We start from the raw sequence: 7,807 nt of genomic DNA, 5'->3' as shown, positions 1-7,807 counted from the left end.
CAGAAATGTGTCTCAGCTGAAGCATCACTCCTGGTCTCTTGCTGTGGGATATGCCTAGGCCATGGGTAGATTCTCTGCCTGCAGCTCTGGTGTGGCTGAAAACTTCTAGGATTTAACCTGAAAGAAAAAAAAATGTCAACTCTCATTTATATCTTATTTCCTTTTATTCCTTTCTCCCAGTGGCCTTGCCATCTTATTTCCTTCTTTTGTTTCTCCTCTGCTGACCTCTCTTTGCCATTTGTACTCCAGACTAAATCTCTATGACACAGTCCTCATGTGCTCATTGCTCATTTCATTCTTAACTCTTCTCTTTTGAGATTGTGTTCAAAGTCAGTTTTAAGCCACATAAGCACAATCATCTTTCATGTAATAAGAAGTCATTTATTATCAACTTTGTATGATTTAGGCCCCGTGGTTCTTACACTTGAGCATTCATCAATCACTCGCAGGTTTGTTAAAACTCAGAGTTTCTGATTCAGTAGAGTGTGGGTGGGACATGAGAATCTGTACTTCTAACAAGTTCAGGTGAGGCTGATGCCCTCCATCCAGGGGTCACTCTTGAGAACCACTGACTTAAGCAGTGCTGTTTGGGCCATCATCATGACAACTGGTTCAAAGCGACAGAACTGCTATCTCAAATTTCTCCTTAGGTTTATGGTTTATTGTGCTGCAGTCAAGATGCCCAACTTTGGAAGTCTGAAGGCTTGACTAGTCTGGGGTGGGGTTAGGTCAGTATCCCATTCAGTCTAGAAATTGTGGCAGTGAAGATGAGTAATTAGTTGGGGAATATATATAGTCTTTTATCTTTATTTCCAGATATCTACTATGTGCTTGCTAATTCAATTTTAAAATCTATGGAATACTGCTTAGAACAGCAGTCATCTGTGATATCTGGACAAAAACAAAAACAGAACAACAGCAAGAACAAAAAAAATGCAGATTACTAGACTTAGTATGGTGAACACATAGTAAGGCATATAAATGTCAAAGCACTCTAGTATACGTCAGAAATGAATATAATACTATATTCCAACTATACTTAATTTTTCTCTTAAAAGTGGGTTAAAAAGGTGCTGGGTGGCTACACATATAATAAGTTCCACTACATATACCAATCAACATTCTGAAACATTTTTTTTTTCAGCATGTGGCTCACCAGGTCTTGAAGTTTCTAATCATGGGGCATGCACACAGGTTGAAAGAAGCTTATCTGAGCTTTCCCATCAACCTAGAAGAATGGAACAGATTTTTTTCTGAAAAAAAAAATACATATAGTTCTTCTTTTACCTGCCTTTGTACTTAACTGAAAGGAAAGAAGAGTGTAGAAGAAATACTAAGCTCTTCCATTTTTCACAAATGCAGCTTTTCAGCAACATCTTCCCTCCTTAGGTGGGGGCGGGAAAAGTCTGTGAGCTTAACACTACAGTTTTTATGGTCTTATTTTAAAATGTTCTTCCCCCTCCCCTATCTACATATATAAAAGCCTAAGTGACCAAATGACCAGAACGACCAGTCGCTATGATGCGCACTGACCACCAAGGGGGCAGACGCTCAATGCAGAGCTGGCCCCTGGTGGTCAGTGTGTTCCCACAGCAGGATCGCTACTCAGCTGAATGACCCATCCCACCAGTCCACCAGCCCGGTGGCAGCCACTCACTCCCTCAGTCCAATCTCCTGAGATCGGGCCAGGCACCCATGGACCAGCGCCACCAGCACAATCCCGACAGCCATCAACCTCCTGGAAGTCAGCCTCAGGCACTGCGGCCACTTCCCCTTCTTAGATGTTCCCACAGCAGGATCGCTACTCAGCTGAATGACCCATCCCACCAGTCCACCAGCCCGGTGGCAGCCACTCACTCCCTCAGTCCAATCTCCTGAGATCGGGCCAGGCACCCATGGACCAGCGCCACCAGCACAATCCCAACAGCCATCAACCTCCTGGAAGTCAGCCTCAGGCACTGTGGCCACTTCCCCTTCTTAGAAGCTCCACAAGGAAGAAACAATATAAAAGCGGCAGCCAGGTGGCTCCCGACAACCAGCATGATTGTGACAACCAGTGCGAATGTCAGCAGGATAGATCAGGATCCCAGGCCGCAAAGGGAGTCCTATCGCCCACCCAGAGGGCCAATTGTGCCCTGGCAACCCCGCAACCCCCCTTGGAACCCCATCTGTGCATGAATTCAGACACTGGGCCTCTAGTATTTCTATATGTCTCTGCTATTTCTGTATTTCTACGGTGACTCAATTTTCAGCAACTTAGTATTTTATTGAAAATTTCAGCAGAAGTATGGATGAGGCTTTTGAATTAAGCCTTCTGATCCCAAACTGTAATATGCTACAAACTGTATCAGTGCCCACAAAACACCACTGACCAATGCAAAATGAGCATTTATAGTACAAACGGAAGTGCAATATTTGGAAAATCATGGAGGAATATATTTTTCTAACATGTCCTAGAAGTATATGATTGGCAATTTTCTTTTTAAATTAAATTTTAAAATTTATTTTATTGTTGACACTATTACAGAAGTTCCCATTTTTGCCCCTTTGCCCACCTCGACCCAGCCCCCACAATGCCTTCCCTCTGGCCTTCACCACACTGTTGTCTATGTCTATGGGTTATGCACATATGTTCTTTGGCTAATCTCTTCACCTTTTTTTATCCAGTCCCCATACCTCTCCTACCCTCTGGCAGATGTCAGTCTGTTCCATTTATCCATGCCTCTGTTTCTATTTTGTTCATTAGATTCCACATATAAATGTGATCATACAGTACTTGTCTTTCTCTGATGGGCTTATTTCACTTAGCATCATACTCTCCAAGACCCTCCAAAGTCATCCCTTCTCTTTTTATTTTTAGTTTAGAATGGATTCCACCAGCTGATAGCTCCATCAATTTTACTACTGGGAGCAATCTGATAGAATAGCACCAGTAACACCAGAGACTATAGGTGCTACTATAAAAAGGATCTGCTAATAAGGCCCATGTCTAGTGACTATTTAGTTCTCTTGTGATCTTTTATGTATGTTCAAGTCAATATTTTTTTTCTGAATGGCTAAATACAGGGCTTATCTCTACAGCTTCTAGTTTAGAAAGTTAAAGTGATTTCAGCTAATGATTTAAATGGTAGGTACACTTCACCTCGCCAGTCTGCTTAGTTTAATCCATCTCCACAGCTGCCTAAATTCCAAGTATTTAAATTATCTTTTCATTTTTAAATGACTCATATAGCCAAGGTTTTTTTTTAAATGACAGCACAACTACCATCATTTTTCCCCAAACTGCGATTATTAAATATAGAAACTCTTGTACTCAGATGGCTAGTGCAGGGAGGAATAGAAGGAGCCAGTGAAAGGAAATTGGATGTGTTAAGAATCTTATCCATTAGTCATACCTTTTTTTTGCCTTGTTCTTATCATTTTATGAGGTCTTTGTGTGCTTGGTTTTTGAAGACAAAGAATAAACAAAGATTGAGTACAGCATATTACTGTTAAGGAAAAGTGAGTTCTAATAAGCTGAATTATGCCACAATTTTAATTTTTTTATGTTTATCTTATAAATTTGACATGGCCATGGCTACAAATTAAAGATGAGAAGTTGTACAATTGTCTAGAGTACCAAATTTTGAAGTTTTTATAATTAAGTGTGTCATGGGGGAGTTCAACTTAATATCTTTTATAATCCTATAATACCACCATTCCACTGTTGTGTGAGCAGGCTATGGGGCCTTTATAAAGGGTTCCAGAGTTACTATCTCTTGCCTGAGCCCTGGCATAAATGCTGCAGATCTCCCTTTTTAGCATTTAATATAATTTATAAACGGCTAAGGTGATGATGTATGTGTAAGGTAAGCATGGCAATACAAGTTTGCTTAGAAGGAATTAAAAAATACCTGTTTTCTAAATAAAAACAAACAACATACATTTTTAGGCCAATGAAAAGAGTATTAGGCACTCCCTATTTCTACTCCCATATACTAGTACACATGCTCACAAGGTATAGAAATTTCCACAAAGTCACTCAAGCTTCATCTAACCATCTTACTTTGTATGTATAAATGAATAAATAAGCTAATAAACTTAGTGACGCCATACAACATATTCTCAATTATGTTGAAACTAAGTAACATGTATAAAACTAAAAAATTAAAAACTGAAAATTTTGAAAGTATTTAAAGAAAATCACAGAATGAGTAATGATTTTATACCCATTTTAAAAATAGAAATTAGCTGTTCTACAATTTCCTTTTAAATTCTAACTGCTCTTTTTTAAAAAAAAATACTGGAAATATACAGATTCATAGCAATAAATTACTTTGGGGGAAAAATGTACACACAGCAATATTGTTGCTCCTGAATTCTTTAGTAAGAATTGAGCAGATATGAATAAAGCAAAACTAAAATATTAAGTGCATTGCAGTACAATTTTATACACATAGTAGGCACATAATGAATATCTGCTAAACTGAACTGATGTCCAGCCCTAGTTTCTCACCATTACAATTTGATAGTTTTAAGTTGAGCCATTTAATTCCCAATTGCATTTTTGGCAGCACCTAACTGTAATGTTACTAGTAATGCCTCAATAAACTTATTTTCTTAAAACATGATAGAACTTTTTTAAGATTTAAATTCATGTATTCAAAAAATGTAAAAGTTGAAAATATTTCACCTAAATTCAAGATTGTAGAGGTTTTTCCATCCTCTGATTATGAGAGGAAAGAAAATATCGGCATAAGTTAACACATCAGGCTTACCACTATGGCTGCAGTCCCCAAGGGGCCTGCTCTCACATTTTTACAACAACAAAGCATTCTGGTGTGGTCCCCTAAGAAGTTGGATACTTCTTAGCAAAATGTACAGTTTGATTAATTACCTATTTAATTAAATTTCAATAGCCCTTTATTATGTTTAATCTCAGTTTCCTGTGTCAGAGATGACTATTTCTTTATTCTTGGACACCAAAATCAAAGAGAAAACAGAGGGGAAATTGAAACTGCTGAAATATAGAAAAACTGCTTTTCCATGTGCCATTGTTCCATGGCAGTCTGGACATAACTGTATTCTGTGGGATCTTCCATTTATACGTAAGCTAAGTCATTAAATAAAGTGTTTATGAAGTGTTGCATAATAGATTGAGCTCCCATCTTAAAACTTTACTGTGGAATTCACATATGAACATCTGTGAGCTTTAACTTGAAAATCCAAGCCTTCATGAGGAGAAGGTACCAACCATACTATGATACAGTTGGGTTATTGGAGCCACTGTATCACAAACAGCCTGTTGTTGTGATGAGTAGTCATGCTCTGACAGGAAAATGTGAACTTTCGGATTGCATAAGGTTGGGATTTTGCCTCTTTGGAAAATTGGGGTATGTAGGTAGAAACTCAGAGGCATTATTTGGTGATGACTTGTGGTGATGTTATTAGAAGGGAAAGCTGCACCTGTCCAGGAAAAGGTACCTGTGGACCACACAGCTCCCTAGGCCTCCACTCTTCAAAGGTTTGCAACAGCAATGGCAAACACCAGTAATCCAATAGACAGCTAACTTCTTGAGCAGCCCATTCAGGCAGGACTCCTGCCTGGGGGTTGGGCCGGGGCGGGGGAGGAGGACTCTTAAGAAAATAGGAATGTGACATCAGGAGTTGTCATCAATAGAGGCAGCAGCAGTAACAGCACTGTGTAACAAGGCAGGAAGGCAGGGAAGAGGGCTGAAGGGACAATCTCCAGCAGTTACGATGCGGTGACAGGGGCATTCCTAGACATTGTTGGTGGGGGCAGAGGAGAGAGAGGAGAAGTAAATTCTTTAAAAAGAGCTAACTTCAATTGTCAAGACAATGAACATGTGCACTATGATTTAAAGATTCTGTTCATGACATTCTGTTCATGACATTCTGTTGCATGAGTTTGTGAAACTTTATTTAAGATGCCTTAAGAGAGAAGTTTTCTTATCATTGTTATTAATGAATTATTGGCAAGTTTTAACTTTATTCCCCCCGCCCTCCCACTCAAGGGTCATAGGAAGTTATGTGAGCGTACAAAGGTGGTTAAAAAATAGTGCCTAATTCAATTAATAATTGTTTTTTTTTATTTGTTAAAAAATTTACTTGCTATGTTTTGGGATAAAAATAAATTTTTGTTAATAATAATTATACATCCCTTTTCTTATGTTCAAGGTGAGGGAAGCATCTATTGCAAGTGAATTTCTGTTTACATAAGATAAACAGAAATAATTGAATAATTGAAGTACAAATACCCTGTGTATTTTAGTGCAGGAATCTTTTTGTATTTTGTCCAGAAAATTCTTCTTTATTTAGTTCAATAAATACAATTAATCAAATTAAGTAAATCTGTGTAAGTTTCTTTGCCATCATGACAATGTAAGAACTGTTCTTACATGGAAGCTTCACTTTGTTACCTCTTGGCATGCGATTTCTTGTAAATGGATTCAAAGTCAATCTTTGTCAAAAAGCTTTAACAGTTTAGATGATAATTCCATGACCTATAAACAGAATTCTGCATCTCACCTCCTTCCTTTTAACAGGACCTTAAAAGTCTCAAACTTCTCATAAATGATTTGGTTGGACATCTCTTTTCCTCCAACTTTCCCAAATCTCAACACTCTGAACTTTTCCTCTCCATCCTCAGAAAATAGAAACAGATTACTATTATTTACACTGATTGTCAAGTATGAAAGCCAGTTCACTAGATAATTTGTCTTATTTTCTAAATTTAGAAAGAATGGCTCAAATCTACCTTATTAAATTATTTAAATGATCTTTTTTTGGGCAGATGTCTTCCAAAATTAAATTAATTCAGAATATTGGGTATAATTTAGGAAAATATTTCATGACAGATTTTTTTTTCTGGAGTACTCACACAGAAACTATTTATTACGCTTGGTTATTGTATAGGTAACATTTAACCTAATTTACTAATATATGTATAATATATAAACTTTGGGGACTTAATCATTCATACATTATATCTCAGAACAGAGGAAGACCAACTTTCAAAGGTCTTATTTTAGGGATATCTATAGCCTTCTTTATGAAGATAGTAGCCCATTCTTTCAAGTGAGACTCTAATATAAGCTACCAAAATTTTAAGAGACTATCAAACTTACTGTTCTGTGGTTTTGTTTTTTTAAATGGATTTGATTTTCTTTAATAATCAAGAATAATGTGTTGCTAGAGAACATAAACCTAAGCTGTCTAGTTAATTGAAATACATGTTGTATGTCAATAAAAACAAAATAACATATATGATCCTACCTATAAAACAAGAGGAAGTCCAGAGATTTTTGTTTTTACGTTGATTTTTCACTGTTATCATTCAAAACACCCCATCCTTCTATTTCTAGTGATATTTCAACTTAGAGATAAAAAGGCTCCTATAAAAATGAAAGGCTATTTGATCATTCTGCCATATGGTTATTCATGGGAACGCGTATTCTCTCTCAAAAATGAGTATTTGCCCTCGAAGGAAGATCTATCACCAGAGCATGAGAGAATGCCTCGGATTACCTTTGCTGAGGACACTGCTAGATTGCCTCTTTCCTCGTGTTCTGATCCTACACTCATGGAGCAATCTTCAGGTTTTAATTTGACTACCTGTGTAGCTTTTCCACAGGGAAAGAATATGCTAACTGTTAAATGTAGACATTTAGTCTACTTCAAATAGTGTTTTTCATTATAAATGAATAAATTATAATTCTAATTTTATACAGCAGTCACTTCAGCGTGCTGAACTTGAATCTATCCGAGTGAGGCTGATTAATTCTCAGTTCTTGATAAAACAGAATTT

The sequence above is a fragment of the Myotis brandtii genome, unplaced genomic scaffold, assembly GCF_000412655.1.
Source record: "Myotis brandtii unplaced genomic scaffold, ASM41265v1 scaffold151, whole genome shotgun sequence".
Lineage (NCBI taxonomy): Eukaryota > Metazoa > Chordata > Mammalia > Chiroptera > Vespertilionidae > Myotis > Myotis brandtii.
The sequence above is the reverse complement of the archived record's forward strand: the minus strand, read 5'-3'. Positions refer to the sequence as shown.